The sequence below is a fragment of the Phyllobates terribilis genome, unplaced genomic scaffold, assembly GCF_046119375.1.
Source record: "Phyllobates terribilis strain yellow unplaced genomic scaffold, ASM4611937v1 Scaffold_65__1_contigs__length_7625178, whole genome shotgun sequence".
Lineage (NCBI taxonomy): Eukaryota > Metazoa > Chordata > Amphibia > Anura > Dendrobatidae > Phyllobates > Phyllobates terribilis.
The window spans coordinates 5,341,483-5,358,602 of record NW_027362825.1 but is presented as its reverse complement, the minus strand read 5'-3'; the positions used below and the strand labels follow the sequence as shown (position 1 = coordinate 5,358,602).

At 39.7% G+C, this 17,120-nt stretch overlaps 1 non-coding gene across 1 annotated transcript; it reads right to left on the bottom strand.

The window, feature by feature from the left end:
* Positions 1–3,043: 3,043 nt before the first annotated feature.
* Positions 3,044–3,116, bottom strand: TRNAF-GAA (transfer RNA phenylalanine (anticodon GAA)). Its single transcript has one exon. It is a non-coding gene; the product is annotated as a tRNA-Phe (tRNA).
* Between the last annotated feature and the right edge of the window lie 14,004 nt (positions 3,117–17,120).

Sequence of the window (17,120 nt, the reverse complement as noted above, 5' to 3'; positions counted from 1 at the left end):
TATGGGGGCCATCATACAGTGTGGGAGATAATGTGCAGTCTTTTCACAGTGTGGGGGCCATCATACAGTGTGGGAGATAATGTGGGGTCTTTGCACAGTGTGGGGTCCATCATACAGTGTTGGAGACATCAGTTTGGAGGCTACTAATGGGTCAGTATACTGTGTGTTGGGTACTATACAGTGAGGGGGCATTATACTATGTATAGGAGAGCATCATACTGTGTATAGGGAGCTGTATATAGGGGGAGACTCAGGACATTATTAAATGTTAAGTGGGCACTTATCATTATAGGGGAACTCAGGTTATTGTGACTGTCAGAGGGGCACACAGAGGGCATTATTACTTTCTAAGGGGCAAAATTTGGTCACTGTTTTCTAGGGCACTTGCACATGGCATTACTATATTCTAGAGGGTTGTTTTACTATCTTGAGAGCACACAGAAGGTGCAGTAATATGGACACGTACAGCAACAGAGGCTCAGTATTGGGGTATCAGCAGGAAGAGGTGTTTGTGCAGGTTGGGAATAGATGGGGACGGGGCCTGAAATGTAAGGAGTCAAATGTGTCTTTGTTGTGATCTCTGCAGACCTGAGAGTCTGAGTCCTGGATGGAGAAGTTGTTGTGTCAGTCTGGGCCAGATGGAAAAGACGGGAAAAGTGAACAATTTAATCAGAAAGAACGTCAGCTGTAAGTTACTACATATAACAGTGCTGTGATCTCTTATATATTCTGCAGGACTGGAATCTAGCAATATGTCACCATATGGCGGTAATAGCAGTGCTGGTCTTTGTATAGAGATTATTTTCAGTAACAGTGCTGTCATCTGCTGAGGTTCTCCTACATCCACTATCTGGGTGCACCACTATTTTTGTAATCAGGGTTACCTGGTTAGGGGCCCACTCAGAAGTTTCGCCCACACTGAACCAAAGCCCTAGATACGCCTCTGATCACAAGCTATAAAAATGTTGATATTCGTTTACAAGTCTGTAACCTACATGTGGTATAGATATCTGGGCTCAGACTGGCCCACCGGTCAACAAGGAATCCTCGGGTGGGCCCCCAGTGTGCCCCTGAGCCTTGGGCATAACGATAGTAATTGTGTCCTACGTCACCACTGCCACCCTTTTGTATTTTACAGTTGTTCCTCCACTATAACGAGGAAAAGGCCAAAAAGATATTTGCATATAGCTGTTGTGTGACCCCTAGAGTCAGTTCCACCTGTGTACACCAAAGATCCTAGTCTGACCATACTGATCTCTAGTGGCCAATGTGACAACTGCAATTTTTCATTACAAATTGTTTTGTTTTTTTAGCTGATGTTCCTTTATTCTTTTAATACCACACAGGGATTGGTTTATTTTGTTTGCAGTAATGTAGTAAAGCTCTGTATATCTATATTCCCGTATATACAGGTGTTAGTGCTCACATAACTGCGCTGTAAAGTAAGGAATGTGATCAGACAGGTCGTCACTGATTGTCGACACGATATGGGGTCGGATCACAGAATAGATAGGATTAGGCTTCATCATATTCTCATTACGATATACAACGGCAGGGAAAGGGTTAAAGGTGTTGTCACACAAATAAACATTTATCCAACTCTTGATTCCTTAGATGTCCCTTTAAGAAATCATTGTAGGCTGAAATTAGTTAAACAGCTGAAGTCCGTGACTCAATGCTGCGTTACCATATAAATTCTATATAAGATTTCAGTGTTATTATGTGTTCTAACATGTACTAATCAATAACAGGAGAGAAGCTGTGCAATGTCAGGAAGGAAAAGAGCTGATGTCAGAAGTGGGATTCGAACCCACGCCTCCAGAGGAGACTGCGACCTGAACGCAGCGCCTTAGACCGCTCGGCTGGGTTAAGTAAATTAACACTTTCTAAGCTAAGCAGTAGAAAGATGAGCATTACTTGTGATGAAAGGAAATATATCATGATTTATTTTATTTCAATATTCATTTTTAATTCCTTAGTGACGGAGCCAATTTTGAGCTTAACGACCAAAGCCACATTTTTAAAAACTGACACGTGTCACTTTATGTGATAATAACACTGTAATGCTTAACATATCCCCGTGATTCTGAAAGTGTTTTTTCGTGACACATTGTACTTTATATTAACGGCAAATTGAGGTCAATATGTTTTTAGTTTTTCTTGTGAAAATATCTAAAGTTTGCTGAAAATGTTTAAATGTTACCAATTTTTTAACTTTAACTGCTTATATCCTAAAATCAACTAGTCAGACAACCAAACAAGTTAATAAATAACATTTCCTATTTGTCTACTTTATGTCAGCATCATTTCCCAAACCTCCTTTTATTTCGTTAAGATGTTAGAAAGGTTAAAATTTAGCAGCAAGATTTAATTTTCTTTTTTAAGAAAATTTAAGAAAATTTCCAAGTTCTATTTTTCACAGACCTAGTCAGTGTTGAAGTGACTTTGAGGGTCCTATATTTTGGAAAAACACCACTGAATTTACCCTAAGAACTTGTTCACACAATGCATTCCCAAACAAAAATGACACCGCAGTAAAACTGATCTGCTTTTACTATAATTTTTAAGTTTACTGCAAAAAATGTATTGGGAAGGCATCATGTGAACACAGTCTGGACCTTTATTTTTATGCCATTCAAATTAGTAAGGAAATTAAAAAATATTTTTTTCTTTGCTGCAATACATATTCCTTATAACACAAAATAGTAATAAAAAAACTCCAACAAAACTAGACATCTACGTATCAGCAAAAAATAAAAATAGGCATTTTAGCCTTTCATTAGAAAGAGTCATATACATTTTTGGATTTTTTATTAGTTTAGTTTTGATTTGTAAATAACAATTAGTAATAAAATGTTGCAGTTGTCTTAGTGTCCACTAGATGTCAGTATCAGGTGCACACATTACAGATTTGTAAACCATGATTGCCATTTTTAAGATTATGATATTAAGTGTCTTTATGATCTGTGAATTGTGGAGTCCTGGAAAAAAATCAACGCAATAGAAAATGTAAAATTATTCTTTAAAAAAATACCTCTCCATATGCCAAAACCCGCGATCAAACCAGGGACCTTTAGATCTTCAGTCTAACGCTCTCCCAGCTGAGCTATTTCGGCTGGTGATAAGCTGTAAACTTCGATAATGTAAACTGAGGTCTAGAAAAGTTTCACTAAAAGAAAATTATATTGTTATATCACCGGCAGTTCTAAAAATTTATTTTCCTAGTGGAAATATAGAAAGTTCTAGCAGCATATTGACCATTATACAAGCGTGGAGAAGTCAGGGTAGAAATACCCACAATTTGTTATAAGACCTTTTTATTGTATTTGGAACAGACCAAATACTGCACTTTACTGTACAGAGAAACGCCTTCACGAGGACCCGTCCCAAGGTCAGAACTGAGCAGTTTTTGCCCCTATTTTATTCCCACTGTTCCCCTGAGTTTACCACTTTTTGCTCTTTGAAATTCACCATCCAGTTCCTGAGATATGGGCATTTTTGTTTAGTGATAATTTTTTGTCTTTTACCAAGGGGGCGTTGCTCGCAGGGTAATAATGCAGAGCAGCCTAAAGACACACCCACAGAGAATCCTGTGAGCCACACCCCTTTGGCAAAGAACAGAAAAATATGCAGTAACATAAAGATTCCAGATCTCTGGAACTGTATGGCAGATTAAAAAAAAGGAATAATGAGGGGATCAGCGGGAATAAAACAAGGGGCGAAAACTGGAAACTTTTGACCCGGTGAAAGGTCATCTTTAATGGTTTTAAAAACAGCCATAAATCACAACTGTTAAATGATACACTGCACATGTACGTGCTTTCTGGAAACAGGATGATCATCTAAGCTGGAGCACATGATTTTTACATCATTTAGACACCAATGTCCTCTCTCCCATAAAGGCAAAATTCAGGATGGGGCTGGAACTTGCCCTGTTGCTGATTTTAAATGGAATCTGTCACCAGGTATTTGCTGTTATCTGACAGAAGCATAATGTAGGGACAGAGACCCTGATTCAGCAACGTTTCAGTTGCTGGGCTGCTTGCTGTAGTTTTGATAAAATCCCTGTTTTATCTGCTGCAGATCTAGCAGCTTTCTGAATGCTGAGCTTTCCATGACCCCCCAAACTGCTGATTGACAGCTTTCTGAGTACACTGTATAGGCAGAAAGCTGCCATTCAGCGGTTTGAGTGTGGTTATTAGAATTACATGTCCTATAGTGATAATCTCCTGCTGATAAAACACTGATTTTATTGAAATTGCAACAAGCTGCACAGTATGTGATACATTACTGGAATCAGGGGCTCTTATCCATCATTGTAGATTGTAAGCTCTTACGAGCAGGGTCGTCATTATTTTTGCTTTAATTATTGTATTATCTTTAACTGTTACTTATGACTGTTGTATATGAACCTCTGAATTGTAAAGTGCTGTGGAATATGTTGGCGCTATATAAATAAAGATTATTATTATTATATCATGCTATTCTTAGATAAAAAAGCCCCCAAAAAACTGCTCACAGATTCCCGTTAAATTCTATAAAACTGACAAACAAGCAGCAGCCAGCTATGATACAGAATTCGTTGATGTTTTCATCCCTCACCAGATTTTCTTTACAGTTTTGAAATCTGGCACTCTGCCCAATCCCAGTATACCACTAGCAACCATTTCAGTGCGCCAAAAGCCAGGGATGGACAATACCTAAGTGACCTATTATAGGCGCATATCTGTCATCAATATTGATGTTAACCTTACTGGCAAAATATTCACTATTTATCTCATCCTGGATTTGGGATTATTGGCAGGGACCACATAGATGTCTTGGTTGCTGTTAAGCCGATGTCTTTCCCACTATTCATTGCTGCAAAATATTAAGATTTGAGAGTCCTCAGTGGTTGATACCTTTTAATGGCTAACTGAAAAGATGGTAGCAAGTTGCAAGCTTCAGAGATTACTCAGGCCTCTTCATCAGGCATAGTATAACAGTCACATAGTTATACACAATGGGACACAGCAATAATGTAATAGATGAGACAGGTAGCATACAGCAGAGCTGTTACTGTGGGAGAAAGATAAACAGTTCTGGCTGTAAATATTGGATTAGTTCATAGATAAGGACTGTGAAAGTTTTATTGTCCGATGATTAAGGTCTGGTCCAGGTTTATGATGACCCCAAAGTTCTAAGGACCACATTCCTTAGTTGATGTAGAATGACATTCATGTTACCTGTCTCACCTATTACATTATTTCTGTGTCCCATTGTCTATAAATATGTGACTCTTCAGATTTTGTGTTGTACTATGCCTGATGAAGAGGCCTGAGTAGTCTCGAAAGCTTGCAACTTGTTACCATCTTTTCAGTTAGCCATTAAAAGGTATCAACCACTGATGACTCTCAAATCTTAATATTTTTCTATGTACTGGCTAAGACGGTACAAGAATATTCATTGCTGCAGGCAGTCATGCTCCTGTTCCTTGACATGCACAAAGCCTTGGTTCCCTTTCTTGGAGATACCTCTTTCTTTGCATGGGTTTGTAAGTTACAGTATGTATAGTTTGTCCTCTAAAAGGGGTTGTCCACCTGGTGACAGATTCCCTTTAAGGACTGATCCAGCTTCACTGTCCTTTCTGGAGGAGGTTTTAGATTTTATGACTGGGCTGAGTTAATGCAATCAAATCCTTGCACACCCACTGCCTATCTTGTGACAGTGATTGGCAGGTCACTATTTATTAGGTAACCTGTCTCTCCCACCCTAGATCCAGTGCCATCATTCCCCATGGTAGGGAATAGGGAAGAGAGGCAGCAGTGTAAGTGCAGGCCCCGCCCACTGCACTTGCAGCTCATTTGCATAACAATGAAACAGTATATTTCTCTAAAATGAAACCCAGATTTTCAAAATAATAGCATGCCTATTATCAGGCATTCTGGGCACTTTGTATAGATAGCATTAGATTGGGGTATAAAACCTGATGAGAGGTTCCCTTTAAAAGCAATATTCCTGGTTTCAGTGTAATTATTTGCAGGGATCCAGGTAACATTAAGATGCTGTTTGGCAATAAATCTGCTTTTGCTATTCCTTCCAGTGATTTTCCTTTGTGTAAATTTTAGGAAAAGCTAAATGTCAGCACTAATGGGGCCAATGTCTCACTCACATGTCTTACTCTGGGTGCGAATGGAAACAGGGTGAAATCTTCACCCATCAGAATTCTTTCTTTTGTTGCAAAGGGGAAAATTGAGGCCTGAATCGGAAATCTGTGATGAAACCAAAAAACTAGATTTTTTGGCTGGAATCATTTTGAATTTTTCCCAGTTCTGGAGAAGATCCATAGTAATCTGCAGATCGGAAAGCAAAGAAAATCTATCTGATCTGCTGATGGGCTGCAGCAATCACTTGACAAGCAAAGTAACCCGATCCCCAGGTAACATGGCGCTCGGAAAGAAGAAGTTGGGCTTGCTTGGGATTTACATCTTTTTCTTCTTTTATTCTGTACACCGAGAGCATTGAAAAGGGATTTTCCAGTAGCGGATAACAACTATAAAACCGCTGGACCTTCTCGCCTTACATTTTGTACTAAGATTAGTGTTGAGCGAGCATGCTCGACACTGCTCGGTACTTTCCCGAGCATCTCACTACTCGGGATGTTCGAGCATTTCCGGGTTACTCGGGCAGGAGCTCGGGTCTCCGCCCTGCACGTTTGGCACTCTTTACAGAGCCAATGAACATGCAGGGATTGCCAGCCAGTCACTGTAATGCCGCAGCCATGTTGTTTGTGGGCATTGCAGTGATTGGCTGGATGCACAGCGTCACCTCGAGTATTTAAAACCGGGCGCCGCCATCTTGGACACAGTCGCCCGGGATCAGAGAGTGTAAGGTCAGTGATGCTGAGTTAGGGAGAGATATATAGTCCGAAATAGGTAGTGTAGGGTCTCTAAAGCCTGCCAAATCAAACAAACCGTCCTTCTCAGGACTAATATCCATCCCAGATATCAGGCAGGCAGGCAGGCTGTATAGGAGACGCAGTGGTTATACCAACAAACACTGCATTACAGTACTGTGTGCTCCTGCTGGTCAAATTGCTAGACTTATCCCCTGGTCTCAGGGGCCAGGAAAAATCCTTTTTTTTTCATCTAAATCCTGTATTTATTTTTTTTCCTCAGTCAAACTGTAAAAATACGTGTCTTATTAACCTTTTGGTATTCCCCCACCCCCCAAAAAATTGAGTGTGTCTGTGACCGATCAGACACCAATATATCTGTTTAAATGAGTCTGGTGTAGGCCAGATAACTAGAACTTTGGTTTTGCAGTTCCATTGTTCAAATCTCTGTATTATACGGCTTTTGCCCGTTTTTCCGTAAAAAAAAACAGTAATAGTGTCTCCCTGACTGTTCAGACACAAATATATCTGTTTAAAAGATTCTGGTGTAGGCCAGATAACTAGAACTGTGGTTTTGCAGTTCCACGGTTCAAATCTCTGTATTATCCTGCTTTTGGCCTTTTTACCATTAAAAAAAAACAGTAATAGTGCCTCCCTGACTGTTCAGACACAAATATATCTGTTTAAAACATTCTGGTGTAGGCCACATAACTAACACTGTGATTTTGCAGTTCCACGGTTCAAATCTCTGTATTTTACTGGTTTTGGCCTTTTTTACGTAAAAAAAAAACAGTAATAGTGTCTCCCTGACTGTTCAGACACAAATATATCTGTTTAAAAGATTCTGGTGTAGGCCAGATAACTAGAACTGTGGATTTGCAGTACCACGGTTCAAATCTCAGTACTATCCTGCTTTTGGCCTTTTTTCCGTAAAAAAAAACAGTAATAGTGCCTCACTGACTGTTCAGACACAAATATATCAGTTTAAAAGATTCTGATGTAGGCCAGATAACTATAACTGTGGTTTCACAGTTCCACGGTTCAAATCTCTGTATTATCATGCTTTTGGCCTTTTTTCCGTAAAAAAAACAGTAATAGTGCCTCCCTGACTGTTCAGACACAAATATATCTGTTTAAAAGATTCTGGTGTAGGCCAGATAACTAGAACTGTGGTTTTGCAGTTCCATGGTTCAAATCTCTGTATTATCCTGCTTTTGGCCTTTTTTCTGTAAAAAAAAACAGTAATAGTGCCTCCCTGACTGTTCAGACACAAATATATCTGTTTAAAAGATTCTGGTGTAGGCCAGATAACTAGGACTGTGGTTTTGCAGTTCCACGGTTCAAATCTCTGTATTATCCTGATTTTGGCTTTTTTTCCGTAAAAAAAAACTTTCATAGTGTCCCCCTGACTGTTCAGACACAAATATATCTGTTTAAAAGATTCTGCTGTAGGCCAGATAACTAGTACTGTGGTTTTGCAGTTCCAAGGTTTAGATTTCTGTATTATCCAGCCTTTGGCATTTTTTCCATAAAAAAAACAGTAATAGTGCCTCCTTGACTGTTCAGACACAAATATTTCTGTTTAAAAGACTCTGGTGAAGGCTAGAGAGCTAGAACTGTGGTTTTGCAGTTCCACAGTTCAACTCTCTGTATTATCCTGCCTTTGGTCTATTTTCCATAAAAAAAACAGTAACAGTGCCTCCCTGACTGTTCAGACACAAATATATCTGTTTAAAAGATTCTGGTGTAGGCCAGATAACTAGAACTGTGGTTTTGCAGTTCCACGGTTCAAATCTCTGTATTATCCTGCTTTTGGCCTTTTTTCCGTAAAAAAACAGTAATAGTGCCTTCCTGACTGTTCAGACACAAATATATCTGTTTAAAACATTCTGGTGTAGGCCACATAACTATATCTGTGGTTTTGCAGTTCCACGGTTCAAATCTCTGTATTATTCTGCTTTTGGCCTTTTTTCCGTAAAATAAAACAGTAATAGTGCCTCCCTGACGGTTCAGAAACAAATATATCTGTTTAAAACATTCTGTTGTAGGCCAGATAACTAGAACTGTGGTTTTGCAGTTCCACGGTTCAAATCTCTGTATTATTCTGCTTTTGGCCTTTTTCCATGAAAAAAAACAGTAATAGTGTCTCCCTGACTGTTCAGACACAAATATATCTGTTTAAAACATTCTGGTGTAGGCCACATAACTATAACTGTGGTTTTGCAGTTCCACGGTTCAAATCTCTGTATTATTCTGCTTTTGGCCTTTTTTCCGTAAAAAAACAGTAATAGTGTCTCGCTGACTGTTCAGACACAAATATATGTGTTTAAAAGATTCTGGTGTAGGCCACATAACTATAACTGTGGTTTTGCAGTTCCACGGTTCAAATCTTTGTATTATCCAGCTTTTGGCCATTTTTCCATAAAAAAAAACAGTAATAGTGTCTTCCTGACTGTTCAGACACAAATATATCTGTTTAAAAGATTCTGGTGTAGGCCAGATAGCAAGAACTGCGGTTCTGCAGTTCCAATGTTCAAATCTCTGTATTATCAATCTTTTGGCCTTTTTTCCGTATAAAAAAACAGTAATAGTGTCTCCCTGACTGTTCAGACACAAATGTATCTGTTTAAAATATTCTTGTGTAGGCCAGATAACTAGAACTGTGGTAGTTCCACGGTTCAAATCTCTGCATTATCCAGCTTTTGGCCTTTTTTCCATAAAAAAAACAGTAATAGTGTCTCCCTGACTGTTCAGACACAAATATATCTGTTTAAAAGATACTGGTTTAGGCCAGATAACTATAACTTTGGTTTTGCAGTTCCACGGTTCAAATCTTTGTATTATCCAGCTTTTGGCCTTTTTTCCATAAAAAAAATCCCAGTAATAGTGTCTCCTTGACTGTTCAGACACAAATATATCTATTTAAAAGATTTTGGTGTAGGCCAGATATCTAAAACTTTGGTTTTGCAGTTCCACGGTTCAAATCTCTGTAATATCCAGCTTTTGGCCTTTTTTCCGTAAAAAAAAAAAAATAGTGTCTCGCTGACTATTCAGACACAAATATATCTGTTTAAAAGATTCTGGTGTAGGCCAGATAACTACAACTTTGGCTTTGCAGTTCCACGGTTTAAAGCTCAGTATTATCCAGCTTTTGGCCTTTTTTCCGTAAAAAAACCCCCCAGTAATAGTGTCTCCCTGACTGTTCAGACACAAATATATCTGTTTAAAAGATTCTGGAGTAGGCCAGATAACTAGAACTTTTGTTTTGCATTTCCACGGTTCAAATCTCAGTATTATCCAGCTTTTGGCCTTTTTTCCATAAAAAAACAGTAATGGGGTCTCCCTGACTGTTTAGACACAAATATATCTGTTTGAAAGATTCTGGTGTAGGCCAGATAACTAGAACTGTGGTTTTGCAGTTTCATGGTTCAAATCTCTGTATTATCCAGCTTTTGGCCTTCTTTCCGTAAAAAAAAACAGTAAAAGTGTCTCCCTGACTGTTCAGACACAAATATATCTGATTAAAAGATTCTGGTGTAGGCTAGATAACTAGAACTGTGGATTTGCAGTACCATGGTTCAAATCTCTGAACTATCCAGCTTTTGACCTGTTTTCCGTAAAAAAAAACAGTAATAGTGTCTCCCTGACTGTTCAGACGCCAATATATCTGTTTAAAAGATTCTGGTGTAGGCCATATAACTAGAACTTTGGTTTTGCAGTTCCACGGTTCAAATCTCTGTAATATTCAGCTTTTGGCCTTTTTTCCGTAAAAAAAAACAGTAAAAGTGTCTCCCTGACTGTTCAGACACAAATATATCTGTTTAAAAGATTCTGGTGTAGGCCAGATAACTAGAACTGTGGTTTTGCAGTACCACGGTTCAAATCTCTGAATTATCCAGCTTTTGGCCTGTTTTCTGTAAAAAAAACAGTAATAGTATCTCCCTGACTGTTCAGACACCAATATATCTGTTTAAAAGATTCTGGTGTAGGCCAGATAAATAAAACTTTGGTTTTGCAGTTCCACGGTTCAAATCTCTGTATTATTCAGCTTTTGGCCTTTTTTCCGTAAAAAAAAAAACAGTGATAGTGTCTCCCTGACTGTGCAGACACAAATATATCTGTTTACAAGATTCTGGTGTAGGCCAGATAACTAGAACTGTGGTTTTGCAGTACCACGGTTCAAATCTCTGAATTATCCAGCTTTTGGCCTGTTTTCTGTAAAAAAAACAGTAATAGTATCTCCCTGACTGTTCAGACACCAATATATCTGTTTAAAAGATTCTGTTGTAGGCCAGATAAATAAAACTTTGGTTTTGCAGTTCCACGGTTCAAATCTCTGTATTATTCAGCTTTTGGCCTTTTTTCCGTAAAAAAAAAAACAGTAATAGTGTCTCCCTGACTGTTCAGACACAAATATATCGGTTTAAAAGATTCTGGTGTAGGCCAGATAACTAGAACTTTGGTTCTGCAGTTCCACGGTTCAAATCTCAGTATTATCCAGCTTTTGGCCTTTTTTCCGTAAAAAAAAAACAGTAGTAGTGTCTCCCTGACTGTTCAGACACAAATATATCTATTTAAAAGATTCTGGTGTACGCCAGATAACTAGAACTTTGGTTCTGCAGTTCCACGTTTCAAATCTCAGTATTATCTAGCTTTTGACCTTTTTTCCGTAAAAAAAAACAGTAATAGTGTCTCACTGACTGTTCAGACACAAATATATTTGTTTAAAAGATTCTGGTGTAGGCCAGATAACTAAAACTTTGGTTTTGCAGTTTCACGGTTCATATCACTGTATTATCCAGCTTTTGGCCTTTTTTCCGTAAAAAAAACCCGAGTAATAGTGTCTCCCTGACTGTTCCGTTACAAATATATCTATTTAAAAGATTCTGGTGTAGGCCAGATAACTAGAACTTTGGTTTTGCAGTTCCACGGTTCAAATCTCTGTATTATCCAGCTTTTGGCCTTTTTTCCGTAACAAAAAAACAGTACTAGTGTTTCACTGACTGTTCAGACACAAATATATCTGTTTAAAAGATTCTGGTGTAGGCCAGATGAGTAAAACTTTAGTTTTGCTATTCCAAGGTTCAAATCTCTGTATTATCCAGCTTTTGGCTTTTTTCCGTAAAAAAAAAAAAAAATTGTGTCTCGCTGACTGTTCAGACACAAATATATAGGTTTAAAAGATTCTGGTGTAGGCCAGATAACTAGAACTGTGGTTTTACAGTTCCACGGTTCAAATCTCAGTATTATCCAGCTTTTGGCCTTTTTCCGGAAATCAAAACAGTAATATTGTCTCGCTGACTGTTCAGACACAAATATATCTGTTTAAAAGATTCTGGTGTAGGCCAGATAACTAGAACTGTGGTTTTGAAGATCCACGGTACAAATCTCAGTATTATCCAGCTTTTGCCCTTTTTTCCATAAAAAAAAACAGTAATAGTGTCTCGCTGACTGTTCAGACGCAAATATATCTGTTTAAAAGATTCTGGTGTAGGCCAGATAACTAGAGTTTTGGTTTTGCTGTTCCACGGTTCAGATCTCAGTATTATCCATCTTTTGGACTTTTTTACGTAAAAAAAAACAGTATTAGTGTCTCGCTGACTGTTCAGACACAAATATATCTGTATAAAAGATTTTGGTGTAGGCCAAATAACTAGAACTTTGGTTTTGCAATTCCACGGTTAAAATCTTAGTATTATCCGTATTATCCAGCTTTTGGCCTTTTTTCCGTAAAAAAAAATCAGTAATAGTGTCTCCCTGACTATTCAGACACAAATATATCTGTTTTAAAGAATCTGGTTTAGGCCAGATAACTAGTACTGTGGTTTTGCAGTTCCACAGTTCAAATGATTGCATTATTCAGCTTTTGGCCTATTTTCTGTAAAAAAAAAACAGTAATAGTGTCTCGCTGACTGTTCAGACACAAATATATCTGTTTAAAAGATTCTGATGTAGGCCAGATAACTAGAACTTTGGTTTTGCAGTTCCACGATTCAAATCTCAGTATTATCCAGCTTTTGGCCTTTTTTCTGTAAAAAAAATCAGTAATATTATCTACCTGACTGTTCAGACACAAATATATCTATTTAAAAGATTCTGGTGTAGGCCAGATAACTAGAACTTTGGTTTTGCAGTTCCACGGATCAAATCTCAGTATTATCCAGCTTTTGGCCTTTTTCCGTAACAAAAAAAAAAAATAGTGTCTCGCTGACTTTTCAGACACAAATATATCTGTTTAAAAGATTCTGGTGTAGGCCAGATAGCTAGAACTTTGGTTTTGCAGTTCCATGGTTCAAATCTTAGTATTATCCAGCTTTTAACCTTTTTTCCATAAAAAAAAACAGTAATAGTGTCTCCCTGACTGTTCGGACACAAATATATCTGTTTAAAAGATTCTGGTGTAGGCCAGATAACTAAAACTGTGGTTTTGCAGTTCCACAGTACAAATCTCTGTATTATCCAGTTTTTGGCCTTTTTTTCAGTAAAAAAACAGTAATAGTGTCTCCCTGACTGTTCAGACAGAAATATATCTGTTTAAAAGATTCTGGTGTAGGCCAGATAACTAGAACTGTGGTTTTGCAGTTCCACGGTTCAAATCTCTGTATTATCTAGCTTTTGGCCTTTTTTTCCGTAAAAAAAAACAGTAATAGTGTCTCTCTGACTGTTCAGACACAAATATATCTGTTTAAAAGATTCTGGTGTAGGCCAGATAACTAGAAATCTGGTTTTCCATTTCCACGGTTCAAATCTCTGTGTTATCCAGTTTTTGTCCTTTTTTCTGTAAAAAAAAACAGTAATAGTGTCTCCCTGACTGTTCAGACACAAATTTATCTGGTTAAAAGATTCTGGTATAAGCCAGATAATTAGAACTTTGGTTTTGCAGTTCCACGGCTCAAATCTCAGTATTATCCAGCTTTTGGCCTTTTTTCCGTAAAAAAAACAGTAATAGTGTCTCCCTGACTGTTCAGACACAAATATATCTGTTTAAAAGATTCTGGTGTAGGCCAGAGAAATAGAACTGTGGTTTTGCTGTTCTACGGAACAAATCTCAGTATTATCCAACTTTTGGCCTTTTTTCCGTAAAAAAAAACAGTAATAGTGTCTCGCTCACTGTTCAGTCACAGATATATCTGTTTAAAAGATTCTGGTGTAGGCCAGATAACTAGAACTATGGTTTTGCAGTACCACGGTTCAAATCTCTGTATTATCCAGCGTTTGGCCTTTTTTCCGTAAAAAAAAACAGTAATAGTGTCTCGCTGACTGTTCAGACACAAATATATCTGTTTAAAAGATTCTTGTGTAGGCCAGATAACCAGAACTTTGGTTTTTCAGTTCCACGGTTCAAATCTCTGTATTATCCAGCTTTTGGGCTTTTTTCTGTAAAAAAAACAGTAATAAAGTCTCCCTTACTGTTCAGACACAAATATATCTGTTTAAAAGATTCTGGTGTAGGCCAGATAACTAGAACTGTGGTTTTGCAGTTCCACGGTTCAAATCTCTGTATTTTCCAGCTTTTGGCCTATTTTCCGTAAAAAAAAACAGTAATAGTGTCTCCCTGACTGTTCAGACACAAATATATCTATTTAAAAGATTCTGGTGTTGACCCGAAAACTAGAACTTTATTTTTGCAGTTCCACGGTTCAAATATTTGTATTATCCAGCTTTTGGACTTTTTTCCTTAAAAAAAAAACAGTAATAGTGTCTCCCTGACAGGTCAGAAAAAAATATATCTGTTTAAAAGATTCTGGTGTAGGCCAGATAACTAGCACTGTGGTTTTGCATTTCCACGGTTCAAATCTCGGTATTATCCAGCTTTTGGCCTTTTTTTTATAAAAAAAAAAACAGTAATAGTGTCTCGCTGACTGTTCAGACACAAATATATCTGTTTAAAAGATTCTGGTGTAGGCCAGAGAAATAGAACTGTGGATTTCCTCTTCCACTGTTCTAATCTCCTTTCTATTACCCTTTTTTCATTGATAGTGCGAGTGTGTTAGCTATTTTACTTAATTTACAATGGGCCAGGCACGTTGCAAGTGACGTGGACCTGGACGTTCTGGTGATGGTGCGTGTAGAGGATGGGGCCGTGGCCAAGGTGAAAATGCGCCACAACCAACAGCCACATCTTCTCGCTCCCACTTCTTGACAGAATTACTAGGGAAGCACACTACAACACCAGTATTGCGAACTGGTCAGTGTGAACAGGTTATTAATTGGATAGCAGATAATACTTCCAGTTACCTGGGCACCACCACCTCCGGTCTGTCTTCCACACGGTCAAGTTTTAGTAGCCGTGAGTCTCGACTGCATACTCCTCCTCACCCTGATGTTCCTTCCTCCCACCATGCCGAGTGTCGTCAGACAGCAACTGATCCCACAGTTGGACACTCAGAAGAGCTGTTCACTGGTCCATTGCCATATTTGTGCCCCTAGCCTGCTCCGCTTGATGTGGCGGAAGAGGAGATCCCATGTAGCGATGCCCAAATATTTGAACAGCAACGGCCTGAGAAAGTCAATGCTGGCAATTTTTCACAAGAGGTGGACGATGACGAGACACAATTGCCACGAAGTGAGGTGGAGGATCGTGGTGCTCAAGTGGAAGAGGAGGAGGTGGTGGTTATCTAGTAACTGACGCAACATGGCAGGAGGACACGCAGAGCGAAGCCAGCAGCACACAGGGGGAGGGAGGCAGAGTACCCCAACAGGCAGGAAGAAGCAGTGTGGTGGCCACACACAGAAGGCGGGTAACAGTTCCCCGTAACACCAACACGATGGACGTTGCCAGTGCAACTGGTAGGTCTTTCAGAGTCTGGAATTTTTTTAACGACTCTGCTGATAACCCCATAAAGGCCATTTGTACCACCTGCCATGCCAGCATCAGCAGGGGTGACAAAACTACCAGCCTGACCACCACCAGCATGATCAGGCACATGTCAGCAAAGCACCCGAATTTGTGGGGTGAACACCAGGGTCCACGACCAGTGTCAGCATGTGTCACCACTGCTTCTTCCGCTGTTGTGCGTTTAAGAGAACCCCCTGTTGTGCGTGAAAGGTAATCTCCTGTCCATACTGCATGCAAAGATGCCCCCTCCTCTCAGTCTTCACTTGTTATGGAAGTTTCTCAAGAAACAACATCCACGTCCACGTCCCACCGCAGCATTCAATTGTCCATATCGCAGACATTTGAACGAAAGAGCAAATTCGCAGCCAACGCCCCACAGGCCACAGTCGTAAATTCGCACATTTCACGACTGCTTGCGTTGGAAATGCTGCCTTTTAGGCTGGTGGAGACGTAATCCTTCTGCAACCTTATGGCGGTGGCCGTCCCTCGGTACTCGGTCCCCAGCCGAGGATTGTGGGCCCTATGTCAGTCAGAGTTGCCCCCACAGTGTACAGCTCCTGCGAATCATCCTCCTCCTCCTTCTCCTGTTCAGCCTCCATCTCAGATATCACCACATCAGTTACAAGCTGAAAACACTGCAGTACTGCCTCAGCCAAGCGGCAACAGGCTGTGCTGAAACTCATAAGCTTAGGTGATAAAGCTCACACTGCTTGTGAGTTGTGGACAGCTGTGAAAGAGCAGGCAGATCTGTGGCTGAGACCGCTGAACCTACATCCAGGCATGGTCGTGTGTAACAATGGCCGTAACCTGGTGGCAGCTCTGAGGCGAGGTGAGATCACACACGTACCATGCCTGGCTCATTTGCTTAACCTTGTGGTTCATCGGTTTCTTAAATTGTATCCCGAGTTGCCAGATCTGCTCATCAAAGTACGCCACCTGTCAGCTCATTTTCGGAAGTCGGCTACAGCTTCCGCCACCCTTGCTGTGTTGCAGCAGCGTTTGCAGCTTCCGGCACACCAACTGGTGTGTGATGTCCCCACACATTGGGAACTCTACCCTCCACATGTTGCAAAGGATTTGTGAGCAGAAGAGAGCAGTTGTGGAGTACCAGCTGCAACAAGGCCGTCGATATTCAGGTCAGACTCTACACATAAGACCTCAGGAGTGGACCTGGATGTCTGACATATGTACCATCCTGACAAACTTTGAGGAGTCCACCAAGATGGTGAGTGGCGATGATGCCATCATTAGCGTCAGCATCCCACTTGTCTGTCTTTTGCAACGCTCTCTGCAGAGAATTAAAGAGGAGGCATTGCAGCCAGAGTATGATGAGATGGATCAAGATGCCGTAGCGGGCAATTACACACAGTCCAGCCTCATCTCATCCCAACGTGCATTGGGGGGCAA